A 21,707-nucleotide genomic window follows, 5' to 3' on the forward strand; every position below is an offset into this window, starting at 1 on the left:
AGACCTGGTGCAGAAGGATGGGCCCGGGTCCCCCTACCCCATCCAACCTGCCATGGACACTGCCAACGGGCAGGGAAGTGAATTGGGTTGCAAAAGGCCATTGCATAGGCTTTGGCCATTAGGCTGTATTGCCCTGAACTCTGGGACAGCCCTATTTATTTATTTTGTATTCTCACACCATCAAGGAGCCCCAGCCCTGGACCAAGACCCCACTGTGCTGGGGGCGGTACATGTTATTGCTCTCAGGTGTATTATGGTAGCACCCAGGCTACCGTTGTGCCAGGTGACCTACGAACACACAGAACAAGCCGGTCCCTGCCCTGGAGAGCAACGATCTCCCAGTCACCTCGCTCCCTTCTTGCCCCAAGCGTGAATATTCATGTTCCGTAATGATCTGCCGACCAGCTTCCCCTTGGCTTCGGGGTGTCTGGTTTCTAGTTCTTGAAATGCACCCGATCTCTGCCATTCTGTGATCGCCCACACGCTGAATGCCAGGCCCAAAGCGAGAGAGTTTCCCTGTGTGGCAAACCTCACACACGTTGCTGGGGCGTCTACGGAGACTGTTTGCGTTACAGATGGGGCCGACTCGTGTGAGGAAGTCTCTGACGCGGGGCGTATAATTAAACATCCAGCGGGGTTCCATGGCGCTTAACGAACGCTTCCTCGGGAAAAGAAGCAATTTTGTCTCCGCTAAGCCGGCTTGCATAAACACGCCGCTAGGTTTTGTTTCTAATTAATACCAACGAGGCGGGATGGCTTCACTCCTCGAGTCGCAGCAATTTAGTTGGCTGCTTGCCTTGTGTGTTACGGCCGTACTACATCACGCTTGGCAGGTGTTTGCAGCACAGAAATTGCAGGGGTACGATCATTCGGCTCTCAGAATGAAAGGATCATTTTTGCCCATGGACCTAATGATCGGAGTTGACTTCTATTGAACTCCAAGCAACTGAAGGGCGGGTGGGTTGTATGGGTTTGTGGGGAGGGAGGGAGGGATGGCTAGATAGAAGGGAGTGCGTGGGGAATGGATGGATGAATATGCCTTGAATCCTGCATGCCATTCGGGTCGCCTCATCTCAAAAAGATACGAGAACTGGAAAAAGTCCAGAGAAGGGCAACAAAAACGATTAGGGGATGGAGCAGCTTCCGTATGAGGAGAGATTCAAAAGACTGGAACTTTTCAGCTTGGAAGAGAGACGACCAGATTGGGGGGATATGATAGTCTATAAAATTGTGACTGGTGCGGAGAAAGTGAACAAGGAAGTGAATAAGGAAGGGTTATTTACTTCTTCTCATAACACAAGAACCAGAGGTCACCCAATGAAATTAATAGGCAGAAGGTTTAAAACAAACAAAAGGAATTACTTCTTCACACCACACACAATTAACCTGTGGAACTCATTGCCAGTGGATGTTGTGAAGGCCAAGACTATAACAGTATTCAAAGAGAATGAGATAAGTTCCTGGAGGACAGATCCATGAATGGCTACTAGCCAAGATGCTCAGGGATGCAACCCCATGCTCTGGGTGTCCCTGAACCTCTGACTGCCAGAAGCTGGGAGTGGACGATAGGGGATGGATCACTCGATAATTGCCCTGTTCTATTCCTTCCCTCTGAGGCATCTGGTGGCCTCTGTTGGAAGACAAGACACTGGGCTAGATGGACCATGTGGCTGTTTAATTATGGGACTTGTCGGTGTCTGCCCAGTGAAGTCGCTCATTGCCAGGCGCAGTTTGGATTTCAATTATTTTTTAACAACATTTACATCAGCAAATTGAGTAATGGAGAGATTAGCACAAGGCAGGAATATGATCCAGGGGCTACAATGCAGCCGAAGGAATCATGATGGCTCGGTCCTATCTCAGTGCTACAGTGTTACTTGGGCGCTGAGTTGTGTCACTGTTCAGTACCTCAGTTTTCCCTTCTCTAAAATGGGTTAATACTGTCCTGACTTTGTAAGGCCAGACCACCAGCTGGTGGTAATTGGCCGTAACTCCACTGAAGTCAGTGAGGCCAGATCCCCAGCTGGTATAAATTCAGCCTCTTCTCCACAACTTCAAGGACCAGAAACTTTCTTCATTTGAAGTGAGGGAGGAGATTTTCACCCAACGGCAACTGAGGCACCAAAAGTTGGCCAAAACATTTCAGCAGCTTACATTTTCACCAGGTTGTAAGTGACCTAAAGAAATCTATGAGTGCTGGCTGGAAAATAGAGGATTTTTTTCTGCAGAAAATTTGGACGCTTTTTGTTAAAGAGCAGAAACCCAAAATCTTTGGATCAAAAACTGGCGAAGGCCAAAGAGATTTAGGCCAAAAGCTGCCAGCACCTGAAAAGTTTGAGCTGAAATGCCAAACGTTTTAGGCCCCAAACTGCCAAAAGCAAAATCATTCGAGACCAAAAGCAGATTTCTTTTTTTAGGGCAGAATCTAAAAAATGTAGGCCACAACCCTGAACGTGTTCAGAAGAAAATTGGAAAAGTTAAAGCCGAAAATGAAAACCTTTTGCAGCCCCGAAAAATCTGGTTTCGGTTTTCCCGAGAAAACGGGAACGTTTCTGTGGAAAGCAGGTGCCTTCTGTGAAATCTTTCAACCAGGCAAACCCTTCCTCCCCCATTTTCCCCTTGCATTGAAGTTTCGACAGAAAACTTGGGATCAGCCCTAAGGTCTGAAAAAGCCGTACCTGTGAGAGCAACTGCCAGGATGGTGGTTCAATTCCTCTGGATGCTGTGATCTCTTTCCACCTGCTTTTCGCTGCTGACTTTGTCTCTGCTGCCCCATTGCCATGGCTTTTATGCCCTGGACGTTTTCTGTTTGTAACCTTGCAAAAAAGAAAACGTGGTTTTGCTTTTGGCGCACGGGGCGAATCCTTAGTGCTCACGTTTGGAAAGGAAAAATGGAAAGGTTAGGCAGGTGCGTGCAAACAGGGTTGCAAGGGAATGATCTCTGGAGAGGAACCACCAGGTAGTATCCTGGCTAAGTGAGGTAGGGTTTGGGGAGGTTTTGTACAACGTTAGCATAAACTTGCCTCTCTGTTTCTGAGGTCTCGACCAATCGGAAACCACATCAGGAGGAAGTAAAAAGGACTTCCCCCTGCTCACGAAATCCCAAGTTTGCTTTGCTGCGTGGTTTTCACTCTGGTTTGCACAGAACCGGGGAGAGTCATGGGGACTCGTGTCTGGTGGGGGCACACGAAAAGATTTTGTGCTGACGCCAAGGGGCAAAAGTCAGCAAGGTGCTGGAGGCAGGGTGGACAGAGTTTGAGCCGCAGCAGCTGGGGCAGGCCCCGCTTGTTTGGGTCACAGGTGCCGGGAGATCTGAGGTTCGGAGGGGTGGGGGTGGGTTTGGCCTGTGATAGGGACCAGGAGTTGGACATGAAATTAGGATCCGGATGCCAATTTGCCCCCAAAGTTTGGGGCCAGTTTTTTTGCGTCAGCCTCCACTTTATACAGATCTAGGAGAGACTTTATATCAGGAAGAGGGGTGGAATAGCAGCTGGCACTGAAGGTTGAGAGCCAGGACTCCTGGGTTCTCCCAGCTCCAGGGGGCAGCAAGATCTAGTGGTCAGTGCAGAAGGCTGGGAGCTAGGACTGCTGGGTTCAAATTTCAGCTCTGGGAGACAGTAGGGCCTAGTGGTTAAAGTGGGAGTGGGGGGCCTAGACTGCTGGGTTTATGCCCAGCCCTGGGAGGGGAGTGGGGTCCAGTGGTTAGAGCGGGACGGGGGCTGGGAGCCAGGGCTCCTGGGTTCTAATGCAAGGACTGGGAAGCAGCATACTCACCTCGCTCAGAGTTTCCTGCATGGATAGATTTGGGTGCATTACCCGGAGCTGGGTCTCTGTCACGCCCTATGTCCCACCCCACCAAGCCGAGAGTTAGGGTTTCCTCTGACCTCCTGTCTTATACAATCCTTGGCCATTTCAACCCCAGACTCCCAGGCCCCGGCTCAAAGCGGCAGAAAATCTACCGCTGGGCCCTAGCACAAGTGCAGGATCTTCTGGAATCTGGGAAGTTTGGGAATATCTGAGTGATCATAGAATCATGGAATATCAGGGTTGGAAGGGACCTCAGGAGGTCATCTAGTCCAACCCCCTGCTCAAAGCAGGACCAATCCCCAATTTTTGCCCCAGATCCCTAAATGGCCCCCTGAAGGATTGAACTCACAACCCTGGGTTTAGCAGGCCAATGCTCAAACCACTGAGCTATCCCTCCCTCCCCCGATCTTAGATCTTAGATTATATTTTTTTGCATGTGGGATGTAAATTATTGGAAGAACAAATATTGTCTGTTAGGTGTATTACGGTGGCTCTTAGACACCCCAGGCATGGCCTAGGCCCCCATTGTGCCAGGTGCTGTACATTTTTGATGCTATTAGGTATATTACAGCAGGACCCTGGCTACTGCATCAGGTGCTGGACAAACCCAGACCAGAAAGACAGTCCCTGCCCCAGTGAGTTTCAGCCTAGGTTTGTGGCTCCTCTAATGCGTCAACCCTCCCCCGGTCGTCTTCTTTATTCCCAGCCGATTCTCAGAACGCGGCCCCGTTTTGAATCGTCTAAAGCAGAAACCCCCCAGCCAAGGACCCAGAGAACAGCTGGGTCCCTTTGGCACCTGTGCTGTGTCCCAAGCTGCAGGATGTGGGAACCGCCAGCAAGCGGCCCTGCAGCGCCCCGCGAAAGGGCGTCTCACACCAGTGAGTCTGTTCAGCGCCATCTGAAACCAGCTGGCATTTGAAGGGGACGGTGCCCAATAAAACAGGCCTGAGATGTCGATTTTTAATTTTTTTTTTTTGTAAACTTAAACAACAACAAACCCAACCCCAATCCTCCCCCAAACAAAAACCAGAACAGAACCCCCTAAAACTGCCCCACCCCAAGCCAATAACATCCCAACAGAAATTAGAAAAAGAAAATCTGATGGAAACGGTTGCCTCTAAACTGGTGGACTGTCCCCACCGATGCTGGCCGCCCACACGTGGCCAGGTTAAAGCTGATGGAAGGAAGAGCTGTTTTGTTTTTTTTAAACACCAGGCCAAATTAGCCTGTGGAACTCATGGCCACAGGCCGAGAGAGGGACAGGATTCCTTTGACGCAGCTGAGACCAGCCGCTGTCAGAGATGGGCCTTTGGACTAGCTGGGCCAGATGAATTGATTCAGGGGTTTGAAGGCCAGAAGGCAGCCAAGGGTTTGGGGGATATCACTTGGTTTGAAAAAAGAAATGTCTCTAAGTCATAGAGCAGGAAGGCCAGAAAATGCACCTGATCCCAGAGTCTTACTTTCTAGGCGGGTAGATTTGTAAGGCATGAAGGAGCTCAGTGGTTTGAGCATTGGCCTGCTAAACCCAGGGTTGTGAGTTCAATCCTTGAGGGGGCCATTTAGGGATTTGTGGCATAAATTGGGGATTGGTCCTGCTTTGAGCAGGGGGTTGGACTAGATGACCTCCTGAGGTCCCTTCCAATCCTGATATTCTATGATTCTATGAAGGGACTGTTAGATCTTCTAGTGACTGTCCCGTGTAACAGATCAGAGACTTTCATTCTGACCCCTTGGTGCTGAGTTTGGCTAATGCACCTCCTCCAGAAAGGCAGCCAGCTGGGATCTGACTCCAGAGATGGAGAATTCACCCCTTCCCCACGATGTTCACTGCAACGGTTAATTGCCGGCACTGTGAAAAATCGTGGCTTGATTTCCAGCGGGAATCTGTCTGGGTTTGACCTTCAGCCATTGGCACATGTTCTGCCTTTCTCTGTGAGACTGAAGGGCAGTTTTAGTCTCCGATAGGTTCTCCCCGTGGAGGTGTTTAGACACTGGGCTTGACTTACCTCTCTGTCTCTTCTCTTTGACTGAGCTCCTGAAGTCTCTCACCACCGGGCATTTTCTCCCACCCTCAAAGAATTTTTGTGGCTCTGCTCTGCCCCTTCACAGGCCTTCAACGTCTGTTTGAAAACACGGTCCCCAGAGCTGGTCGCAGTAGCCCAGTATTGGTCTCATCAAGGTTGTGCGCAGAGGTGGAATCCCATCGCTAACACCATGTATACAGCCCAGGACGGCATCAGCCCTGCTAGCCCCAGCGTCACCCGGGGACCTCACGCTGAGCTGCTTGTCTGCCATGGTCAAGAAATCTTTTCTAGCGTCCCTGCTTTCCAGGAGACAGCCCCCCCCCCATTCTGGAGGGACAGGTGCTGGTTTCAAATATTGCAAAACCTGCCTGCAGGGTAGTTCTTACCCAGCTAATAATAATCCCTCACTCTTATCAACGGGGAGATCTCAAGAGGCTTTACAAAGGAGGCCGGTATTGATACCCCCATTTTACAGGTGGGGAAAACTGAGGCACAGAGGGGGAAAGTGACTGGCCCAAGGTTGCCGAACAAACCAGTGGACTAGAACCCAGGTGTCCTGAGTCTCAGACCAGTGCTCTGTCCACTGCCTCCCTCCTAGGAGTGTGTTTGTTCCCGATACATTTTTATCCTAGCCGACATACCTCTGGGTGACCCTGCTATCTAGGTACATGTGTAGCCCTTGCTTCTACCTCCCATGATGTGCATGGCGCAGCAAGGACATAAGCCTGCTCTATCTGCCAGCCAGATGGGAGTGATCAGGAAGTTGTGAGCCCAGCCGCACTATTCAGTCCTGAGGATACCAGCTCTCTGCCTCAGTGACATCTTGTGGCGGTGAGTTCCACAGGTTAACGGTGCGGTCCTTCGATCAGTTGCCTTTCAATTTCCCTGGGCAGCCCGCGACTCTGACGAGTGATCAGTGCCTTGTTTGACAATAATCCGGGCCAACAGGGGCACCCGGCTACCTTTCTGGATTGTACATGCCTCTAGCCACATTCCTTCTGATTTCTTCTCTCCCGGAATGGCCTTGTTCTTTTCAACCCCTCTTCATTTCTCTTGCCTGGCTCCCCTCTTGCTGAGCCGAAGCAGGCTGCTGTTGGGGGGACGGGCATGCTACGCCTCTGTGATGCTATCATCAATATCACTTTCAGCCCAGCCGCTTGTCCCTCCGGCTTTCGTGGTGCTCATCAAGCGGCTGCCTCTCGCCGAGCTGTCAGGGAGATGGTTTTCCCCCCATGCTCGCTCTTTATTGAGAGCTCATCAGCTCGAATGCGCAGCTCCCATTGCCCTTTGCGATGAGCACCCCCTTGCTTGCACTTCAGCAATCAGTTCCCCGCCGGCTTCTCCTAGCGCTCGCTAAAGTAAACATATCATTTTGTGTCACCCACTCATCTGAGTCTATGCCGTCCCTACATTGTTAATAAAAACCCACAGGTGCCACGGCCTCCCTACAGATCTGCAGGGCAGCCGATACTTAACCTTTCGCCAGATTGAAAATTACCGGTCTCTGGCTCGAAGATGATGGTTTCTGACCCAAGACAGGGCTTCACTTCTCTGCCCCTTGGCAGGGAGCTATTTTCTTTTCTAAGCATGTGGGGGTGCGGGGAGAAATTGCTTCCCCGCTCGATGCCTCCGTTTCCTCACTGTCCTCCTTTGTAAAGCACTTTGAGATCCACCGCTGACAAGTGCTAGGTGGTGGTGTTTATTAGGTGTATTACGGTAGCACCTACCGGCCCCGGTTGAGAGTGGGGCGCAATCCTGCACAGGTACAGAGTGAGAGACAGTCCCTGCCCCCTAAGAGCTTAGTCTCAATAGACAAAGGGTGGGAGGGGAAACGGAGGCACACAGCGGGGCCTGGTCGCTCAGTGGCAGAAAGAGAACCCAGGGCTCCTGAGTCCTGTCCAGCACTTGACCCACTTCCCTGATCACTTGGTGCTGAGTTCCCACCTCCAAAAAACTGACAAGAGAGACACAGGACAGGCAGTGGGAAACTGAGGCTCAGAGACAGGAAGTGAGTTACCCAAAGTCTGACCCACCCCCCATCCTTCCACATGTCTGATATTAACCGGTTTGTCTTTCCCCATTGTCTCACTGATACACACAAAACATACAAAGACATTGCCAAGCGTTCTGGTCTTTTCTGCCGTTCATTGTGTCAGTCAATTTTCTGGAAGCGCAGTGAGCAGCAATGCTGAGATACACCCCCAGGGCATTTCTACAAGCGAACTACGAGCAGACAGCATGCGTGAGACAGAGAAACCGTGGCTGAGCGCTGAGGATGGCTCTCAGGGAAACACATCCAGAAGAATTCAGCACTGGGAAAAGCAGGTTCAAAGGTGCTGACCACAACCTAGCAGTGCCAGGGTTAATGATCCGTGGGGTTAGTTAATTATTAGGGAGGGGAAACTGAGGCACCGAGCCAAGATGTGACTTGCCCAAGCAGGCCAGTGTTAGGGACAGGATTAGAACTCAGGGGGCCAAGCTCCAGCCCGGAACAGCTGCGTGCTAGCCTGTGCATCATGGGTGTGTAGATCTGAATTCACAAAGGCAGATTCTGATCTCAGTCACTTCAGAGTGACTCCGCTGCCATCCAGGAAGGTGTTCCAGATTTACACGTGATTCCAGTCTGGTTCCTACTCCAGTGAAGTCAGCGGAGTATTTACCCCACAGTGAAAATGAGATCAGGATCTGGCCCTGGCAGCATTGGTGTGAAAGGAGAGAGACTTGGTGTGAAAGGACAGTGATTCTGGATGTGCACCACAGTGTAAATGAGATCAGGAGCTGGCCCCGGGAGCATTAATGGGAAAGGAGAGTCGCTCTGGATGTGCACCAGAGTGTAAATGAGATCAGGAGCTGGCCCCGGGAGCATTAATGGGAAAGGAGAGTTACTCTGGATGTACACCACAGTGTAAATGAGATCAGGAGCTGGCCCCGGGAGCACTGGTGTGAAAGGAGAGTTACTCTAGATGTACACCACAGTGTAAATGAGATCAGGAGCTGGCCCAGAGGGACTGATGTGACTCCAGGGACCCCGGCATGGAAGACATCTGGGTCTGGCCTCTTCCCGCCCTGCCCCGCTCTACGCTGGGCATGGGATGGCACGGAGCTTGTAGGTGAGGCCCTGGCCCCGGAAAACCCTCCGCAGCGAGGCCAAGTCGATGGCCCTGGGGTCCGTGAGCAGCTCCAGGGTGAAGCTCTGCAGCAGGGTGGTTATGAACAGGAAGATCTCCGCCTTGGCCAGCCCTTCGCCGGGACACACGCGCTTCCCTGGAGGGGGGACAAGAGGACATGCCCGTTGGTTGGGTCTCTTGGTGCCGCTCGGGGCCCTGCCTCCAGCCAGCAGCTGGGAACTGCAGCAGCCCCTGAGAAGGAACTTCGAATGCCAGGGGCAAGTTGCCTCTTTCGGAGACGCTCAATCTCTTCCCATTTCGCCTTTTCTCCAGCCCGCGGGGCCTTTTAGGGGCTCTTCTCGGTCCCCTCTCCAAGGGGGAACGGCGGTTTTAAAAGGCAGCCCCTGCCCCAGCGAGTGCCCAGTTGAAACAGGCAATGTGGGGGGGGGGAACTGAGGCACAGAGCAGGGGGAAATGACTTGCCTCAGGTCACCTGGCAGAGCAGGGGATAGAACCCAGGTGTCCTGAGTCCCTGCCCCAGGGTGCAGCTGTGTTCTGTTGTACGCGCCCGGAGCAGGACCCAGTAGTGACGATCTCACCGGCTGAAATCCCCGGGGCTGCTCCCCGGGTCATAGGTCAGGCGAGAGGCTGGCAAGGCCTTTGCATGGGTCTTTGTTCAGAACTGAAACGGCCCTGAGCCTCTGCCATCTCTCCTGCTTGCTGAGCCCTGCGGGGGCGGGGGGGTGTCCCTGTCCCTGCTGCCCCCTGCTAGAAGGGCTGAGCCCTGCTCTGTGTGAGCGCACACGAGAGAGATGGGAGGCGAACCCGTGTCCCCATTACCTGCAGAGAAGGGCATGGCCGTGTCTCTCTTCCTGAATGCTCCGTTCTCATCTAAGAAATGACCCGGGTTAAAATCCTCCGGGGTCTCCCAGCTGGCTGGGTCGAAGTGCACCGAGGCTAGGAGAGGGATGATGGTCGTACCCTGGGGGGCGACGGGGACAAGATACTGACAGTGTGAGGTTTTAGGCATTTTACGGCAATAGGACTGGAAAGAAAATAATAGCCCCAAGGGGTCGCTATGTCCCTTTCCCAAAGAGGGAAACAGAGGCACGGGGCAGGTAAGGGACGGGCCCGAGGTCACACAATGGACAGCAGAGCGGGGAGGAGAATCCAGAATGTCCTGCTCCTGTGCTGGCCGCATAACATTTCATCACCAAGCTGGCTAGGGGATCCCTTCTCCCACCACTGAAAGGCAGCCACCTCTGGGGTGGGACGGGGCAGCTGCTTGCCCAGGCATCCCTTGCTTGGTGCTGAGATGTAGCCACCTCTGGGATGGGACGCAGCTGCAGTTTAGCGGCACAGCAGCATGGGGAAGTGAAAGTTATAAGGGGGCAGGGTGGCATTTCCTCAGCTAGAGCTGGGCCAGTGACCCCCCCCCACCCTCCCTCGCCGCATTGGGGCCAGTGCTGGCTGGGGGAGGGGGGCTTGTGTGTCTCACCTGCGGGATGAGGTACCCCCGGAAGGAGGTTGGGCAGGTGGTGGCGTGTGGCAGGCTCATGGGCACCAGGTCGAGGTAGCGTTGGAGTTCATGCAGCATGGCGTTGGTGTAGGGCAGCTGTAGCCGGTCCTCCAGGGCTGGGGGCCGGGCCCTGCCCACCACCCTGTCCAGCTCCCCGTGCACCCGCGCTGCCAGGAGACACCTGTGGTCCTGGCACACCAGGGAAGGGGGGGCTCCCCCCATGTGTGTTCCTCCCCCCACTTCCTTCCTTAGCCAGCCTCCCCTTCTCACCCATACCTCCACCTCCTCCCCCACCCTCTATGGCCAGCCCCCCTTCCAGACAGTAACACTTTTCCCAGGATCCTTTGCATCACCTTTTCTGCCCTCCCCCACGCTGGTTGGCCTCCCCATGATGGATCGGGAGTGGGGGTGGGAGGGGCAGAGGTCCTACCTCCTTCTTCCCTCCCTCCTGCCTGGCTGGGGGCTCTTCCCCTGCACCCTCTCCCCTATGCCTCCTTCTCACTCCTTGGACCCTGTTCTTGTCTCCCACACCCTGCTCTCGGGACTGGGATGGGGGGGCTGTAAGTCCCCTTTGTTCTCCCCTTTGCCCAGTGCCCGATGTAATACAGAGCAACCTCAGGGCTGCTCTAATTCATAGGACGCCCCCATGGGCCCTAGGGGGGGCAGAGAATAGCCACAGCACAGCGCGCTCTGGCCATGCCCCTGAGCCGCCCCCTCTGGGCCCTGGGTGACTGGGAGCAGGGTCCTTGCATCTGCTTCACCCTGGCTGGGGTGGCCCCCCAAGTGAGGGATGGAAGGGTGGGATCCTCGGGACGGGGGGAGGTCCCCCTCCTTTTGAGACCCTTTTATTGCTGCCAGAGCAGCCCGGAGGAGCCCCCGCCTGCCTGAGGATGGAGCCCTCTGTATGGTGCCAGCTGGGGTCCCCCAGGCAGGGAGCGTTGGGGATTATCCGCAGGGCCCCCCCGCATGGCCCCCTGGGGATGGGCCGGGGGAGGGAGCCAGCGTGTCTCGGCCACTTGCACTCACCTTGCATGTCCGGGAACTTGCTGAGCACCAGCAGGGCAAAGTGGACGGTGTTGCTGGTGGTCTCCATGCCGGCGATGAACAGGGAGTTGGCCAGCGCCGTCAGGTTCTCATCCTCAAACTCTGGCTGCTCCTTCCCTTGCTCCTAGCACAGGGCCGAGGGTGGGGGGACCCCGGTGAGGCACAATCCCACTCCTCCACCGCAAGCTGGGGTCAAGGGGTGCCCTCCGCCAGCCAATGCTGCCCGGCCAAAGGCTGCCAGGCTCCCGGTCCCCGGCCTTGGGGAGATGGAGGGACGGTTGGCCTGGCTCCAGGGGGCTGGGAGGAACGAGCGTTGGGGCAGGAATCAGAGCTGGAGAAGAGACAGCCTGAGTCTACGTAGAGGTAATAGATTCATAGATTCATAGATATTTAGGTCAGAAGGGACCATTATGATCATCTAGTCTGACCTCCTGCACAATGCAGGCCACAGAATTTCACCCACCACTCCTACAAAAAAACCCCTCACACCTATGTCTGTGCTATTGAAGTCCTCAAATCGTAGTTTAAAGACTTCAAGGAGCAGAGAATCCTCCAGCAAGTGACCCGTGCCCCATGCTACAGAGGAAGGCGAAAAACCTCCAGGGCCTCTTCCAATCTGCCCTGGAGGAAAATTCCTTCCCGACCCCAAATATGGTGATCAGCTAAACCCTGAGCATATGGGCAAGATTCATCAGCCAGATACTACAGAAAATTCTTTCCTGGGTAACTCAGATCTTACCCCATCTAATAACCCATCACAGGCCATTGGGCCTATTTACCATGAATATTTAATTATCAAAACCATATTATCCCATCATATCATCTCCTCCATAAACTTATCGAGTTTAATCTTAAAGCCAGATAGATCTTTTGCCCCCACTGCTTTCCTTAGAAGGCTATTCCAAAACTTCACTCCTCTGATGGTTAGAAACCTTCGTCTAATTTCAAGTCTAAACTTCCTGGTGGCCAGTTTATGTCCATTTGTTCTTGTGTCCACATTGGTACTGAGTTTCAATAATTCCTCTCCCTCTCTGGTATTTATCCCTCTGATATATTTAGAGAGAGCAATCCTATCTCCCCTCAACCTTCTTTTAGTTAGGCTAAACAAGCCAAGCTCCCTGAGTCTCCTTTCATAAGACACGTTTTCCATTCCTCGGATCATCCTAGTAGCCCTTCTCTGTACCTGTTCCAGTTTGAATTCATCCTTCTTAAACGTGGGAGACCAGAACTGCACCCAGTATTCCAGGGGAGGTCTCACCAGTGCCTTGTATAACGGTACTAAAACCTCCTTATCCCTACTGGAAATAGGGTGACCAGTGTAGGGTCAGTGACTGGCTAGATAGACAGAGGGGTGTGTCTGGGGATGGGTGGGGGGATTGGTGGGTAGAGGTGTGGGTGGATACAGATGTCTGGGGTTGGAGGGATGGGTTGGTTAGGGGTGTCTATGAGGATGAAGGGATGGGTGGGGGAATGCGTGGAGGATGTGTGGGTTGAGGGGTGTCCATAGAGATGGATGGGGGGATGGGTGGGGGGTGGGTTGAGGGGTGTCCATGGGGATGGGTGGGGGGATGGATGGAGGGGGTTGAGGGGTGTCCATGGGGATGGGTGGGGGGATGGATGGGTTGAGGGGTGTCCATGGGGATGGGTGGGGGGATGGATGGGTTGAGGGGTGTTCATGGGGATGGATGGGGGGATGGGTGTGTGTATGTGGAGAGATGGGTGGGGCTGCATGGTTAGAGGGGTGTCCATGGGGATGGGTGGGGGGATGGGTGGAGGGGGTTGAGGGGTGTCCATGGGGATGGATGGGGGGATGGGTGTGTGTGTATGTGGAGGGATGGGTGGGGCTGCGTGGTTAGAGGGGTGTCCATGGGGATGGATGGGGGGATGGGTGAGGGGATGGGTGGAAGATGTGTGAGTTGAGGGGTGTCCATGGGGATGGGTGGGGGGATGGATGGGTTGAGGGGTGTCCATGGGGATGGATGGGGGGATGGGTGAGGGGATGGGTGGAAGATGTGTGAGTTGAGGGGTGTCCATGGGGATGGGTGGAGGGATGGGTGGAGGGGGTTGAGGGGTGTCCATGGGGATGGGTGGGTGGATGGATGGGTTGAGGGGTGTTCATGGGGATGGATGGGGGGATGGGTGTGTGTGTATGTGGAGGGATGGGTGGGGCTGCGTGGTTAGAGGGGTGTCCATGGGGATGGATGGGGGGATGGGTGAGGGGATGGGTGGAAGATGTGTGAGTTGAGGGGTGTCCATGGGGATGGGTGGGGGGATGGATGGGTTGAGGGGTGTTCATGGGGATGGATGGGGGGATGGGTGTGTGTGTATGTGGAGGGATGGGTGGGGCTGCGTGGTTAGAGGGGTGTCCATGGGGATGGATGGGGGGATGGGTGAGGGGATGGGTGGAAGATGTGTGAGTTGAGGGGTGTCCATGGGGATGGGTGGGGGGATGGATGGGTTGAGGGGTGTCCATGGGGATGGATGGGGGGATGGGTGAGGGGATGGGTGGAAGATGTGTGAGTTGAGGGGTGTCCATGGGGATGGGTGGAGGGATGGGTGGAGGGGGTTGAGGGGTGTCCATGGGGATGGGTGGGGGGATGGATGGGTTGAGGGGTGTTCATGGGGATGGATGGGGGGATGGGTGTGTGTGTATGTGGAGGGATGGGTGGGGCTGCGTGGTTAGAGGGGTGTCCATGGGGATGGATGGGGGGATGGGTGAGGGGATGGGTGGAAGATGTGTGAGTTGAGGGGTGTCCATGGGGATGGGTGGGGGGATGGATGGGTTGAGGGGTGTTCATGGGGATGGATGGGGGGATGGGTGGGTGTGTATGTGGAGGGATGGGTGGGGCTGTGTGGTTAGAGGGGTGTCCATGGGGATGGATGGGGGGATGGGTAGGGTGTGTGTGTGGGGGGGATGGGTGGTGGTGTGTGCGTTGAGGGGTGGGCAGAGGGATGGGTGGGGGTGTTTGTATCTATGGGAATCTAACTGCAGGATCCCATCAACCCCCCCGTCCCCCCCAATCAATGGGACTGAATTCCAGCCGCGGTCCCCTCCCCCGCCGTCTACCCCGCCGCTCACTGGGCGCTGACTCCTCCTGCCCCCCGGGACGCCCCTCACCTTGGCCTGCTGCAGGAGGAAGCAGTCAATGAGGTCGCAGGGGGCGCTGGGGTCCAGGCTGCGCTGATGGGATGCCATTTGGGCCTGGATGAAGTTTTTGATGTGCTTGTATTCCCTGAATATCCGCCAGTGCTGGCCAGGCAGGAAGTGCATGATACCTGGGAAGGTATTGTACAGCTGGGGGGGGCCGGGGGGGGGAGCAGAGAGATGGGATGGAGCGGGGGGGGTGACCGTTTAATAGCAGGGAGGGAGAAGAGAGGCTAAAGCACTGGGCTGGAATTCAGCAGCCCTGGGTTCTCATCCCACCGCTGCCACTCATCTGCTGGGCGTCCCGGCACCGCCCCTCGCTGCCTCAGTTTCCCCGCGGAGGCTGCTGAGCAGAGCTGGCTGGGAAATGGCTTTCCCGTCCGGTGAGCGGCGGGACAAATGTCCTGCCCTCAATCGGGACATCTCGCAAATCCTCACAAACCCAAACTGGGGCTGAGAGAAATTCCAGCACGGGACCGTCGAAAGGTCCTTTTTGGCGCCCGCCTCGTCCGTGTTTGCTTTTGCGACAAATGACCAGAGGCTTGGGAGCGAAAAGTCATTTGGACGCAAAATCCCGGAACCTTTTCCTTTCGAAAACCGTCCGCGCCGGTGGGGACAAGTTTTTCGGAAGTGGGGAATTCACCAGAATGGGCCCTTTCCCGCACCCAGGGCCGGGGAATCGGCGTTTTCCAAGGGGAAACCGCTTTGTCGAAGAATTCCCGACCCGCCGAAGGTGCGTCCCGGCCTCAGGAATGGGCCCAGAGAGAGGAGGCCGCAGCCCAGCGAGCGGCTGTTTTGCTGTTTAGGGGCTGGGATTGTCGGGGGCCCCCCCACCCCCGGGTACCTGTGCCTGGAGGGAGCGGAAGTAGCACATGTTGGACATGATGACACGCAGGAGCTCCTGGAATTCCTCGTTGTCGCCCCTGAAGCGGGTCCCGATCACCACGGAGCAGATGACATTGGTGGCGGCCCGGGTGAGGTCGAGCACAGGGTCGAACGGGCGCCCTGCGACAAGGCGGGGAGGGGGTAGCAGACAGCAGGGAACAAGACCCACATGGGGAAACCAGACAGCGCCCAGGAGCTCCCTCTAACCACTAGACCCCACTCCTCTCCTAGAGCTGGGGATAGAACCCAGGAGTCCTGGCTCCCCCCGCCCCGAGCTGGAGATAGCACCCAGCAGTCTGGACTGCGAGCTCACCCAGTTCTAACCACCAGGCCCCACTCCCTTCCCGCAGCTGGGGATAGAACCCAGGAGTCCTGGCTCCCGGCCCCTCCTGCTCTAACCACTAGACCCCACTCCACTCCCAGAGCTGGAGTGCTGACAGCCCCAGCCCCCTGCTCTAACCACTTGGACACTCCCCTTCTAGAGCAGGGCTCCCAGGACTCGCCGGTGGGTGCCCGAGGTTCACTGTCGGGGGATGCTGCCCGGTGCCCGTGGGGCAGCATCCGGCGTGCCACTGCTCACCTTGTTTGTCAGCCACAGCTTGGGTGAGGTGCCACGCCTCCTCCTGCACCCGCTGCTCCAGCGGCTTCTTGCCCATGCCCAGGTTCCGGAGGGTGGTGAGGGTGAACCGACGGAGTTGCCTCCAGCGCTCGCCATTGCTGTCTACTAATCCTGCCACAGCCCCATGAGGACGTCATCCAATGTCATTAACAGAGGCCCTGGCTCCCCTCCCGCAGCCGGGGATAGAACCCAGGAGTCCTGGCTCCCAGCCCCACGTGCCCGCTCTAACCACTCGACCCCGCTCCCCTCCCAAAGCTGGGGATAGAACCCAGGAGCCCTGGCTCCCAGCTCTAACCACTAGACCCCACTCCTCTCCCAGAGCTGGGAATAGAACCCAGGAGTCCTGACTCCCATCCCCCCCCCCGCTCTAACCACTAGACCCCACTCCTCTCCCAGAGCTGGGAATAGAACCCAGGAGTCCTGACTCCCATCCCCCCCCCCGCTCTAACCACTAGACCCCACTCCTCTCCCAGAGCTGGGAATAGAACCCAGGAGTCCTGACTCCCATCCCCCCCCCGCTCTAACCACTAGACCCCACTCCCCTCCCAGAGCTGGGAATAGAACCCAGGAGTCCTGACTCCCTTTCCCCCCCCCCACTCTAACCATTAGACCCCACTCCTCTCCCAGAGCTGGAAATAGAACCCAGGAGTCCTGACTCCCATCCCCCCCTGCTCTGACCACTAGACCCCACTCCCCTGCCAGAGCTGGGGATAGAACCCAGGAGTCCTGGCTCCCAGTCCCCCGGCTCTAACCACTAGAACCCACTCCCCTCCCAATGCTGGGGATAGAACCCAGGAGCCCTGGCTCCCAGCCCCCCCCGCCCCTCCTCCCGGCTCTAACCAATAGACCCCCAACCACCGCGTTAGGTTAGCATGGGTTACACAAACGGCCACTCCCTGGGATTCATTGGGAAATGTCCCCCACCCCATGAAAATTTTGAACAGTAAGGGAAAGAGGGGGAAAAAAGCCACGGGTTTTCTATACAATTATTTGAAGGTTTTCATCCCCTCTCGCCCCCCCAGAAAGGCCAAAGCAGGTGGCTTTCTCCATGGAGGGCAAACAGAGAATGAAAAAGAATTGCCTGACTAATCAAATTTGGGGCAGTGGGGGTTGGGTGCACTTTTTAAAAAATTTTTAGGGTTCTATCAACACCCCCGCCACACACCCCCTTAAAATTCCAAGCAGAAAGTTTCACTGCGATGGAAAAGCAAAAAAACCCAACAAAATTATAATTTTTGTTTGCTTTTAATCCCAAAAGTCCCATTTTGAGAGAAAATGGTGCCAGCCCCGATGTTCCCCTTGACATAGACTATGGACAATCCCTGGCTCTTTCCATCTGTCGATGTCAAAAGTGGGTAAACTGAGGCACAGGGCGTGCCGTGCCAGTGACTTGCCTGAGGTCACGCAGCAGGCCAGTGTTCTGTCTGGTAGCCCGCACTGCCTGACTCCTACAAGCCTGCTGTAATCTCCAGTGGCGGGCAGTTCCACAGATTAACAAAGCCACAGAGGCAGCGGAGCCAGTGTGATGCCACTTGGCAGGGCTTTGCAGAGAGACCCTCCCCAGCCCGCACTCACCGTAGCCGTGGTTCAGCTCCTTGAGCAAGGGGATGGGCCCCCGCCCACTGAATGCATCACTCTTCTCCACCAGGGCTTCGCGCAGCACCTCGTACCCGCACAGACCACCGCGGGCCTCGGGCCCAGCCAGACGGTGAAGATGGGGCCGTACTCCTGGCAGAGCTGGGGGTGGGAATCGCAGGGGGAGGGGTAAGACAGCAAAATGGGGCATGGGAGGGAGTTAATCAGGAACTAGAGGGACCCTGTTGTTTCTACCTATGGTGGCTTGAGCCTCCGTTTCCACTCAGGGCAGAGATGGGGGAAAGCAACTTTAAGCCCCTTTGTGCTGCTTGTACCCTGCCCGGCCCCCAGTGTAATTTAGGGCAGCCTCAGGGCGGCTGTAACTCATGATCCACCCCCTATGGGCCCTGGGGGGCAGAGAACAGCCACAGCTCAGTGTGCTCCAGTCATGCCCCCGATCTGCCCCCTATGGGTCATGGGGGGCCGAGAATAGCCACAGCTCACTGCGCTCCGTCCACTCCCCCGATCTACCCCCTATGGGCCCTGAGGGGCAGAGAATAGCCACAGCTCAGTGCTTTGGCCACACACTCCGATCCACCCCCCACTATGGGTCCTGAGGCTGCCAATTTTGGTTGGCTGTATTCCTGGAGGTCTCATCACATGACCTAATCTTTAATTAAAAACTAACCTTTAATTCCTGCAGATCCCAGGACAATCCTGGAGGGTTGGCAATTTTAGGCTGGCTCGATCGAGGGGCTGCCGGGAGACGGGGAGCTAGATAGAGGGGTGGGTCTGGGGCTAGATAAAGGGGTGTGCAGGGCAATAGGTAACTCAATTGCACCTGCAGATAGAAACCAAGATGCCTGCTAGATGGACGCCAGACGGACAGACCCGCCGTGGGAGCTACCTTCGGCCTTGGCTTTTGGGTTCCAGTCCTGGCGCCCGAGCCCAGCCCCCTTCCTTACCCGGTGGTAGGATCGGTAGAGTGGGAGGATGTTCTGGGTCAGGTTCCCCAACAGGGGCAGGGGGGCTGGCCCCGGGGGGAGGCGCCCGCGGCCCTGGCCTGACGAGGCTCGGAAGAGGAGGAGGAAGAGGAGGAGAAGAAGGCAGCCAGTGATCAACACGGCACCAGGCTCCGTCCTCCTTGGCTGGGGTCAGCACGGCCCGCACTGCTCCACTGCCTTGGGAGGTGTCCGGCAGTGCCCCCCAGCTATCGGCCCCTGGGCCTTATAGCCAGCCGCAGGCTGCCCCCTGGTCACTGATTAACTCGCTGGGCCGACCCCTGCCACAGCAATTGCACATTGACCCTGGCAGCCAGGGCTGGCCCACCAAGGACATCAATGGACTGGAGCCCCCGGCAGCCTCCCCGCTCCCATTCCTGCAGCAACCCCCCACAAAGGACCCTAGCCTAACTCCCTCTGTTGCCAGCACCCCCCAGCCTGGGCAGGGTGGGTCCCTGTGCTCTCGGCCCCACAGTTAGAGGCCGCGATCAATGCACGGAGGGGTCTATCCCCGCTGTCATGCACCAGGGGGCCCGTTCTGCCCAGTGTCCTATGTAGCTTTCTCCGCTGCCCGTGGGGCAGGTAGATTTGGCACAGTCCCCCACTGACCTTTGGGCTCTCGGCTTTCTCCACCCCCTGGGGGCACCCTGGGAAGAACAGCTCCATAGCAGCGGGGCAGGGCTGCCCCTCCCCGCCCCGGGCATGCTGCCATCGCCCTAAAGAGGAGAAATCTCTCCCCAGGTGGGTCGGTGCGGCCTAGTGGCTGGAGCGTTAGAGTGGGTCTCAGCTTCTCTTCCAGTTCTGGCACTGGGAGTGTCTGCTGGGGCAAGTCACCTCCCGTCCCCCCCCTTCGTGCCTCAGTTTCCCCATCTGCGCAATGGGGACAATGCTGCTGTGCTCCTCAGCAAAGCGGGTTGAGATCGCTGGGGGAGACCAGCCGGGGATTGTTATTGACCAGGGAGCGGGGGACAAGACTCGGGAGCGCTCAGTGGTAGCAGAGGGCTCTGGAATTGCCGGGTGCATTGAGGGCACTTGGCCAGTGGAGGGGGCCGGGACACTCACAAAACTGCAGCTCTGCCCCATTAGCCCAAGCAGCTGCCGAGGCCCCGGGGCAGAATTTGGATCCGTAGCCCGGTTCTGCCCAGATACCCCGGCCAGGGGTGCTGACTGTGTTTGTGTGCCGAGCTCCCTAAGAGATGCCAGTCGGTCTCCAAGCAGGTTGCCCCCCAGCGGCTGGCCACGGGCCTAGAGACCGGTGGCACCAGCAGGAAAGCAAGTAGCCCCCCCCATCAATGCCCCCGCTCCATCCCCGTGCTGCTGCGTGGGTGGGGGGCTGCAGCTCCGACCCTTCTGATTCCCTCCGGGTAGTGCACCGGGCTGGGGGAGCGGGGCCTGGGCACACCTTGCCCGCTGGCCCCAGGGTCCCTCCCCCTTTCCTGGAGTGGAGTCACTCTGGATTAACCCGGTGTCAATCCGAGCAGGATCTGGCCCTCTGGCACCCCACGCTGACCTTTAGCAGGGGCTGGGAGGAGTGGTGGGGCTCACACGCACAGGGCGGAGGGTCAATGTGAGATGCAGCCCCCCCATCCTCCCCAAGGGTGCACCCACCAGGGCAAGATGCAGAGGAGAAGTCTCTTGCGTCTGCAGAGGGGAGGGGAGAAAAGGCCGGGTGGGGCGCCCCCTTAGTGACTAGAGCCTCCAGGGAGGCTTGGCATGAAGGGATGGGGGCAGGTCACTTGGCACGGGGTGGCGCCAGCCCCCGGGGACGCAGAGGCCTCTGGTGCCAGCCGTGCAGGGAGCAGAGCGTGGGGGGGGGGCCACTGGCAGGGGTGGTGTCACATGGCATTTCTAGCTGGTGGAGGGGGGAGAGCTGGCAAGGCGCCAGGGCTGTTCAGGGGCAGAAAGCCCAGATCCTCAAGGGTAATTGGGCTCCTCATGTCTGTTGAAATCAAGGAGAGTCCTGGGTTCTATTCCCGGTTCTGGGAGGGGAGTGGGGTCTTGTGGTTAGAGCAGGGGGGCTGGGAGCCAAGACTCCTGGGTTCTATCCCTGGCTTGGGCAGCGGAGTCTAGTAGTTAGAGCGAGCGAGCGAGCGAGGGGGCGGCTTGCTGGGAGCCAGGACTCCTGAGCTCTATCCCCAGCCCTGGGAGGGGAGTGGGGTCTCGTGGTTAGAGCCGGGGGCTGCTGGGAGTCAGGACTCCTGGGTTCTATCCCCAGCTCTGGGAGGGGTGTGGGGTCTAGTGGTTAGATGGCTGGGGATGGGCTGGAGCCGGGGCTCCTGGGTTCTCTTCGCTGCTTGTTCAGTGCCCTTGCTTGAATCAGCGGCTCAATGCGGCTCCTGCTCCCGGCTCTTTGAGGCCAAACTGGCGGGCGGTGAATTTCGCTCCCCGCTTTGCTATCGGGGAGAGTGAGGAGACTCCCGGAGGAGCGACACCCGGCTCTGGTGTCTCCCCTGCTGCAGGGTGCGTGCGGCTTTTGGCTGGAAGAACCGTCCCAGTGGTGGCTTAATTATATGTCACGGCACAGAGGCGGGGGGAAATTAGGGCTTCAGGAGAAGGAAAATCCTCTGTGGTCCCAGGCTTCTCCTTGGGATTTTACCTCTTCCCCCGGCAGGGGTCCCCGCTGACTGATTTGTTAGGATTATAATAATGAGCTTATATTTCACTGCTGCCTCGCAGCCCGAAAGAGTCCCAAGGCGTATGAGACGCTGCGTGTAAATGTAGAGTGGCGTACGGATGAGATGCAGCCACCTCTGGGGTGGGGCGTGGCAGCTGTTTATATAGGGATCCCTTGCCCAGGGCTGAGATGCAGCCACCTCTGGGGTGGGGCGTGGCAGCTGTTTATACAGGGATCCCTTGCCCAGGGCTGTGATGCGCTGACTCCAAGCGCCCCCCCCCCGCTCTAACCACTAGCCCCCACTCCCCTTCCAGAGCTGGGGGTAGAACCAAGCAGCCAGTTGGGGTCTGTGCAGCGCCCGGCACAA

At 56.8% G+C, this 21,707-nt stretch overlaps 1 pseudogene; it reads right to left on the reverse strand.

Moving 5' to 3' along the window:
* Positions 1-8,907: 8,907 nt before the first annotated feature.
* LOC144279268 (cytochrome P450 2C23-like) lies at positions 8,908-19,392 on the reverse strand (annotated as a pseudogene).
* Positions 19,393-21,707: the final 2,315 nt, after the last annotated feature.

The sequence above is a fragment of the Eretmochelys imbricata genome, chromosome 23, assembly GCF_965152235.1.
Source record: "Eretmochelys imbricata isolate rEreImb1 chromosome 23, rEreImb1.hap1, whole genome shotgun sequence".
Classification (NCBI taxonomy): Eukaryota; Metazoa; Chordata; order Testudines; family Cheloniidae; genus Eretmochelys; species Eretmochelys imbricata.